We start from the raw sequence: 7,500 nt of genomic DNA, 5'->3' as shown, positions 1-7,500 counted from the left end.
CCGGGGGTCCACCGGGTTCCCTTCTTTCGCATTTATTGCCGCCTTGATAGATTGTACGTCCGTACCAACCGACCAGCTCGTGATTAGTTTGCGTTGCGTGGTTTCAATTCAGTCGTCGCGCTGGTCACCGGTGGTCATTGCCCCCCCACCCCGGGGGAGATTTGAGGTAGAACGGGGGGAGGGAATTCAGTGACACACTTCCATGTCATTACTCATGTGGTGGGGGGTGGTTATGTTTGTCGACAGAATGTTCGTCTTCATTAGCATATCCCCTTTTTCTTCTTCTTTTCCTGTATCGCTCTTTTTTTTCTAATCAGAACCATGTTACGGTTAATTTTAGGTACAGTTTTGGGGTTTGGATTTCGAATCGGATTTCAAGATTTTCTGAAACTCATCATCATCATCATCATCATCGTCGCTTCTTTCCGAGTCGCTGCACGGTAGCGCACGTCATGACGCGGCACAAGCGTCTGCTGGTATTATCGCGCGAACCCCACCCACCATCCACCCTGGCTTCCACGCCGCGACCAAAGTCATGTGCCAGCCTCACCATCGCCCGAACAAAGAACTCACCGTAGCACCGTGTCGCGGTTACCTTTGTCAATTTGTCAAAATCGAGCGAAAACTGTAAACAACCGTCACGCACAACGAGATAACGCGGCAAGATACCGCCAGATATACCCCTTTTGGGTGCATTGAGTGGGTGGATGGGTGTTGTGTGTACCTGCAGACAGCAGGCGATGTATCGATGCAGCAGTAGCAGAACCTGCGCAGAAGAGAGCGAGAGTCCTCCTTGGGATTTAAACAAAGTGCGAAATTCACACACATGCACCACACATGCACACTTACATCAATCCTGCTGCTGCTGCTGCTGCTGCTACTTGCAAGATAAGATGCAGCTGGCAACTCGCTGTAATCACTCCAACCCTTTCTTTTGTGCGATCAATTCGCGTTTTTCTTCTTCTTATCGATAAAGTTCCACAGTTCATTCGCACGCATGATGTTTGCTCTCTAAACAATCATACGCATGAACTCCGTTGGCTTGATAAAGGGAGTCATCGCATTCTGTTCCTTGTCGATGTTTTTTGTGCCAACGGGAAGGATGAAGATGTTTTATAAGGGCACAAGGAAGCGTACGACAGAGTCATGGTTGTCATGGTTATTTCCTTGCTGTTGCTGCTTGTTTTAACGCTACCGGGTTGCTGGTGGCGAGTCCTCGATAGAAGTCAAGTGCGCTGAGTGGAGAGGGCTTGAAAGTTTCCTTATCTTCAATTTTACTGCCACCCAGCAAGCAAGCCAGTCAGTCAGCCAGATAAGCGAAGACAAACTCTCTTTAGAGAGCAGAGTTTCGGTGCCGGTGGCGCAGGTTTCGCATTATGCCATCGTGTGGCATCATTAACGCCCTGCAGGCACACGGTACGAGGAGGAACAGTATCAATTTTCCTTCTCGCTCCTCACCTCATAAGACTAATAGAGAGAGAGAGAGTAGAAGAAAGGGATGCAAAGCGGCAACCGAATGATACATCACTTCATTAGCACGCGCCCGCGCCGACACCAGGGATTTTGTGGTGACGACGAGTCGGATGCACATCCTCGTGAGCATCATCATATCTTTTACTCTGCTTCCTTTCCGCATGGATCGCACGTCTCAGTAGCAGCGTTTGCACCGTAATCCGATACAGACACACTTCTGTGGCTCTTTTTTTTTCGTCCGGATTGTATTTGCCGGCTGCATCGTCGTCGTCGTCGTCGTCGTCGGTTGCAGGCAAATAATCTTCTGCGTCAAGTGTCGCTTAACATGCCAACGGAGCCATGCCCTTGACACAGGCAGCAGGCAGCAGGTAATCCTCTGCTGAAACTTAATTACCGTAGACAGAGGACCATATGGTTATTCAATTATTCCCTTGTTGCTTCGGTCACACAAAACCAAAGCGTAGAGGCCCAGCGATGCTCTTTGGGCTAGTGAAATCATGCAAAAACAACTTTGGACGATGTCATGATGGTGGCCGTGCTCTTGTGCGTTCTCCGAGAGCCAGCCATCCCGCATCATCGCATTCAACCGTGGACAATGATTCGATTGAGAAAAACGAAACATGGCGCAAATTAGAAACAGAGTCGCCTTTCCACATCGCCTGTCGCCCTCATAGTCAGCAGCGGGTGAATTGGCTGGAGTAATGGGTGTGTAATGCTGGTAGCCAACGATGATTAGAACTGGCTCATGAAGGGCCAAGCGGAACGGGCCATCATCGTTTTGTCGTGATGTTAATAGAGTACCGACCGAGTAGTTGTATAGCGAGTCGCAGCACATTTAATAACCTCATTTGGACGCATGTTAACATGCATGTAGGTAGGTAGGAAGTGATGCTGGTCGGAAAATGTGAAATGGTACAGATTTTTATACCTCGGATCGCAGCGGAGCTCCGCTCTTTACTTTTGACACATGTTGTTGTCAACATTTTGAACAATTTTCTTCCTCACTTTCTGGCGTTTTTGCATCTCAACTGCTCTCGCATCTCGCGTAGTTGTTAAAAAAATATAGATTAAAGTTTCCATCAAAAAACTGGTTCGAAATGATAAGTTTTTGGCGTCATTGCGCCACTATGCAAAATACAGGAAGAGAAAGTTTTGCTCGCTAATCATTTCATTTCTTTGTGCTTATCATTGCTTTGTTTCCTTGTGTGGTTGCTGGCGGAGTTATCAAACATGCCGCAATCTGTAAACTTTTTAAATGGGGTTTTTCCGTTACAAAAAATGATGCTGTGCTCCAAAAATATTCATCTTTCAATGTCTACGAGGTTTTGTTTCTATGATTTTTTTTTGGGAAAATTTTGGATCGGGAAACTGTTTCAGTAGCCAGTTTATAAAACATATTATCTGTTGATTGAATGTGTAGTGACCATGTGAATTGTTTGATCTCTTTTGTGATAAGGCTGGACATTATCTTTAAACTGTCTATTCCTTCAATAGGGTTTGTTTTCGTCTAAACCGATTTGACTTCAATTATTGCTTAAATAACATATATACGGCTCCGTCCGTAAGATATCAACTAAAAAAAAAAAAAAAATTGCTTAAATAACGTTCTAATAGCACCGGCGGATGGCATTGGATGTGTCAGGCCTATATTCTTGCTTTTTCAAAGATAAACGGCAAATTAAAACCTTGTGTAAGGTTTAGGACGATATTCCCCGTCTCTTTTGAACAATTTACATGTTTTCAGCAATAGAATCAGATCTGTCAATTGATGTATTATGTGTTTTCATTAATTGATTTCACTAATTATAAGGATCACGAGGATCAAACTACCCATCTTGGCACTTGTAAAGTGTCTAACCCTTATTAAAACCCTCGCGACAATATCTTGACGATCTGGAAAAAAATCTAGTGTCGAACCAGACAACTTTGTGCAAACGGTAGCCAAGGCCAAGGTACGCAATCGAATGCGGAGAATCTAGCCATTTCTTATCGCGAAACGATGAAACAGCACTTGCTAATCAACCACAACGCATTGCATTGTGAATGAATTTGCTAATCAAACGGCACGCGAAAGCAATTAACGATTTGCAAGGATGATCGCGCATCGATCTATTACTTCATTTGCGATTGCCGTGCTTTCGTTACTCGTGATTGACATATTACACACGTGGAAGGATCCATTTGGATCGCGCTTATCATCGAGCCGGACTTTTGAGTTTGTCCCAATCGACCTGGGCGTGATTTCCGTGATGCGGCGACGAGACGCGGTGAAGGAGCAAAGCAAAACAAATGATGATTGAAATCCAAATTGGAATCTCACTATCACGATTGGGATGACCCAACAGCGCCCACTCTGCTCAATCTTGACCCTGTTGCGGCGTTGGCAGACAATTTCCGTCCGTTGATGCTGCTTCCTGCCACGGCGTGGGGGGTTATGGTTCTCAAACATTTGTTTTGTGTCCCTTCAGCTCCATTTCTTCCTCCCCACTGCAAACACAACACAAGAGTGTCGTTGTCCCCCTTGTCCACACTTGTTTCTTCCTTCCAGAGCACACGGTGTGCGAGTGGGATGCGGTGCGGTCGGTGGTTTGAGATGTGATTTACTATCATGGTCGATGGTCCGGCAGCCAGCCAGCCAGCCAGCCAGCTAGCTAGCTAGCGCCTTCATATTCCGGAAGCGTCCAATAAAGACCTTATCAATCGTATTTTACTCAATTGAATCTTCCTTCTCCCGTTCTCCTACCATACTTGTTTCTACAAATCACGAGTCGCTTTGTTCGCTTCAGATTTTCGCTCCCTTTTTTGGGGTGATTTTTGATGCCGTTCGGTAGTCCTGTTGCCCTACGGAAGGATACGGAAGATCCTTAAGCAGTACGGAGCAGGAAGGATGGTGACTTGGTGTGAGAATGTTTGCTTGAGATGTAAGATAGCAATTCTGATGGTTCTTTGACGCAGAGGAAAGAGCTTCACTATCAGCAACTCCAACGCGATCGTACGTGGCAAGTGGCTCCATCAGTAACTACCAGAGACATTACCTCTTGGCAAAAGCCGACTGGTGGCCGGTTGGATGCCGTTAGAACGGCTGAGAACGCGGAGTCTTACGGCATCGTCTTGCGCTGCGCGCTTCGTCAGCAATCCTCAGAAGCGAGGGTCATGTTGCGCTACTTATCAGACTCACATTCATTGCATGATGTGGTAAGAAATGAGTCAGAAAATCCCGCCCGCCCCACGCAGCTTAGTTTAGCCACTCGGTGGGTGGTTGTGCAGGATCATCAGGGCAATCGCCATCAGCAACAGTCCGGACTCTCTCACTTTCTCTCAATTGTCTTATCGTTTCGTGGGACTTTCCAACAGTGGCTTCTGGCCTTGAACTAAGATTTGCACTTAGTTTTGTTTGTTGGTGGGCGCAACTCGCGTCACTGACGCTAAATTGCGCATTTTAATGTGGTTTACGTAAATCCACTCCATAAACGGGCATGTTTTTGGGAATTTTATGCGACAAAAGTTATCAACCTTGTTTTATCTAAGCATCAAACAAAATTACAATGGTTCAACAATATTTGGTTGGTTAAACATACGACTCGTCCGTCATTATAGGGTACGCCATCAGGCGATACCCTATATTAAAGTTGAATAACTCTGTCATTTTTCAGCCGATTTTAGAAAATAAACCTGTTATATTTAGGTAATTCTATGCCATTTATTGTTCCATAGTCAAAATATAATATCGATCAAATGACCGCCTTCATTCGCGCATACAAACAGCGGCCCTTTTTCGGGCATTTTACATTGTGTTTGACAACATTTAGGGAGTTATTTTGGTAATTTCACCTCCAATATTTGCTTTATGTTACCAAATATATTATAGTACCAAAATGGCATAGACTGAAGTTTCAGAAACTGTCCTATTTGTTCAAATCGGCTGAAAAATGACAAAGTTATTCAACTTTAAAATAGGGTATCGCCTGATGGCGCATCCTGTATGTTAAATAACAAAATTTGGTATTATTTTGAGGAACATTTGCTTAACACTAAGACATCATATTAATTTCACAAAGGGGTGTCTTCGAAAATGCACTTTTTGAAAATGGCCTAACCTAGTGCTTGATTATGTGAGAAATACTAACTGATACTCATTGGCAGGATTAGGAGTTTTTCATGGTAGTCCTGTTTATTTTTTTTGTTAAATATTTAATTTTTTAAATTTTGATACTGTTTTAAAGTTGAAAAAGTGATCGAAAAAACCATTTGCTTTAATAAGGAGTTTTACATTACTTTTTTAAGATAAAATATCTTTAATTTTTATTAAATCTTGACGGAACTTCCTAGCAAATAGTGCTTATCGCTGTTTTTATGCTACGATGGACACCGATTTTGAAAAGATTTTTGAGCCAAACCGCTTCCAAGTAGCGAAATGCACTGAACCATGTGTGAAGGTCTATTTTTCAAAATTCAATTGCTCCGTTTTCCTTCAATTGACCTATAAATTTTACACAATCCTCTTGAAAGGTCACTGTCACAGTTTAAACCACAGAAATAAAGCGAAATACGTCAGCCCCCCCGCTTTAAGTAGGCGCGATGACGCATCCGCGACGGTCCCATAAAAATCAGTCAGACCACCATTATGGACATTATTCTCTTAAAGTTCCCAATTTTGCTTTGTTTCATCCGTTGCTGTTACTACTACCACCGGCCAACGGTTAGTAGATAGCCGGGTGCTTCTGCTTGTACCACTTATCGGACACATACTCATCTTCTGGACAGGACGCCCGGTCACACCGTGGTCCTTTGTACGCTTCACTTGACACTAATGGCCCACTCCGTACGGGCGTCGGCATGTACTACTGTGCAGGACCACTACCACCTGCGCGCTGCTCAGTGTAACGCAAGAACGCCTGGGACACGAGGAGTATGGCGTATGGGCGACGAAGAGTAAAATGGGGACATTATTGGAATTGTTTTCTATTTTTGTTATGAAAAATAAAAAAAAACCGCTGAAGGAAAAACTGAAAACACTACGCAAACAACGAACCGTGAAGAAGTCGATTTGTTTGGTTTGGATTCTTTCGTTTTCGTTCGTTTTTTATTATTATTTCTTCTTTTGCCATTCCGTGGCTCACGATGCGTTTGGCCTCTGGTCGCCGCCGTGTTACACTTTTGTCGTTCCGTTCTGTTCATTCCTTTCGCTTGTGTGTCGTGAAAAGAGGCTTATGGCCCGTCCCCGCTTTGGTTGAACGATAATGTAATGTACTAAGTCGCCAGGCAGGCAGACCCGGGAACGCCAACGACGTATGACGCTGTTTTCAATGTAAAGGTTTGCAATTTTGTTTCGATCGATCCACCGGTTCTCGGTTGATGCACACATTTCCAGTAGCGGTGCCGTGGGGGCCCCAGGAGGGGTGATGGAACTGTATTGATTATATACTGCACGGAAGCGAGGGCAGCTGTCTTTTGCTTGATGCATTCGCTGGTATCGTTTCGCGCTGTTGATCCGCACTCTCTCCTCACTGGCATGTGTCACTGTAAAACGTGGCGCCAGTTCTTTGTGCGCTGGATCTGGTTTCATTGCGACGGTATCTAGAACATCCTTTCGCCATTAACAAAGAATCGGTTTCACACTATTTCTTAAGTCAGCTGCATGTTACTGTGTGCCGTTCAATAGAACTGATGATTCATAACGGCCTCCAATCTGTGTTCTCGCGGCCAACAAGATCCGACAGACAATTGCTTCATGTTTAGTATATCAACGATAATTACCACGCTCTTCTCTAATGCTTCCGGTCGTGACAAAATCCGGAGGAAGGGCGAACAAAAAAAAAACGGTGGGGATCCGGGATTAAAATGATTCATTTTCGTGGCAGAACACGTGTCTCGCCATAATATGTGTGCTGGCAGGGGATAATGATGTTATTGTGCTCGGCCATGGTGTGCGATTGGAGCAATTGTGGTGGCATTCCCGGTTTCTTCCAGATTATCACAGTCGTCGAGCGTCCCGGTTTCCCAGGAAACGGCAAGCCGTTATTCTCA

The 7,500-nt window shown here is 44.7% G+C and overlaps 1 protein-coding gene across 2 annotated transcripts in view; it reads left to right on the top strand.

Annotated features, from left to right (window-relative positions):
• The window catches only part of LOC126578420 (sortilin-related receptor-like), a 20,493-nt gene that overhangs the window by 1,702 nt on the left and 11,291 nt on the right, over positions 1-7,500 (top strand). The gene's annotated exons all lie outside the window — the stretch shown is intronic.

Source organism: Anopheles aquasalis, chromosome 3 (genome assembly GCF_943734665.1).
Source record: "Anopheles aquasalis chromosome 3, idAnoAquaMG_Q_19, whole genome shotgun sequence".
NCBI classification, from domain to species: domain Eukaryota; kingdom Metazoa; phylum Arthropoda; class Insecta; order Diptera; family Culicidae; genus Anopheles; species Anopheles aquasalis.
Note: the sequence above shows the minus strand (reverse complement) of the source record. Positions and strands in the feature narration are given on the sequence as shown.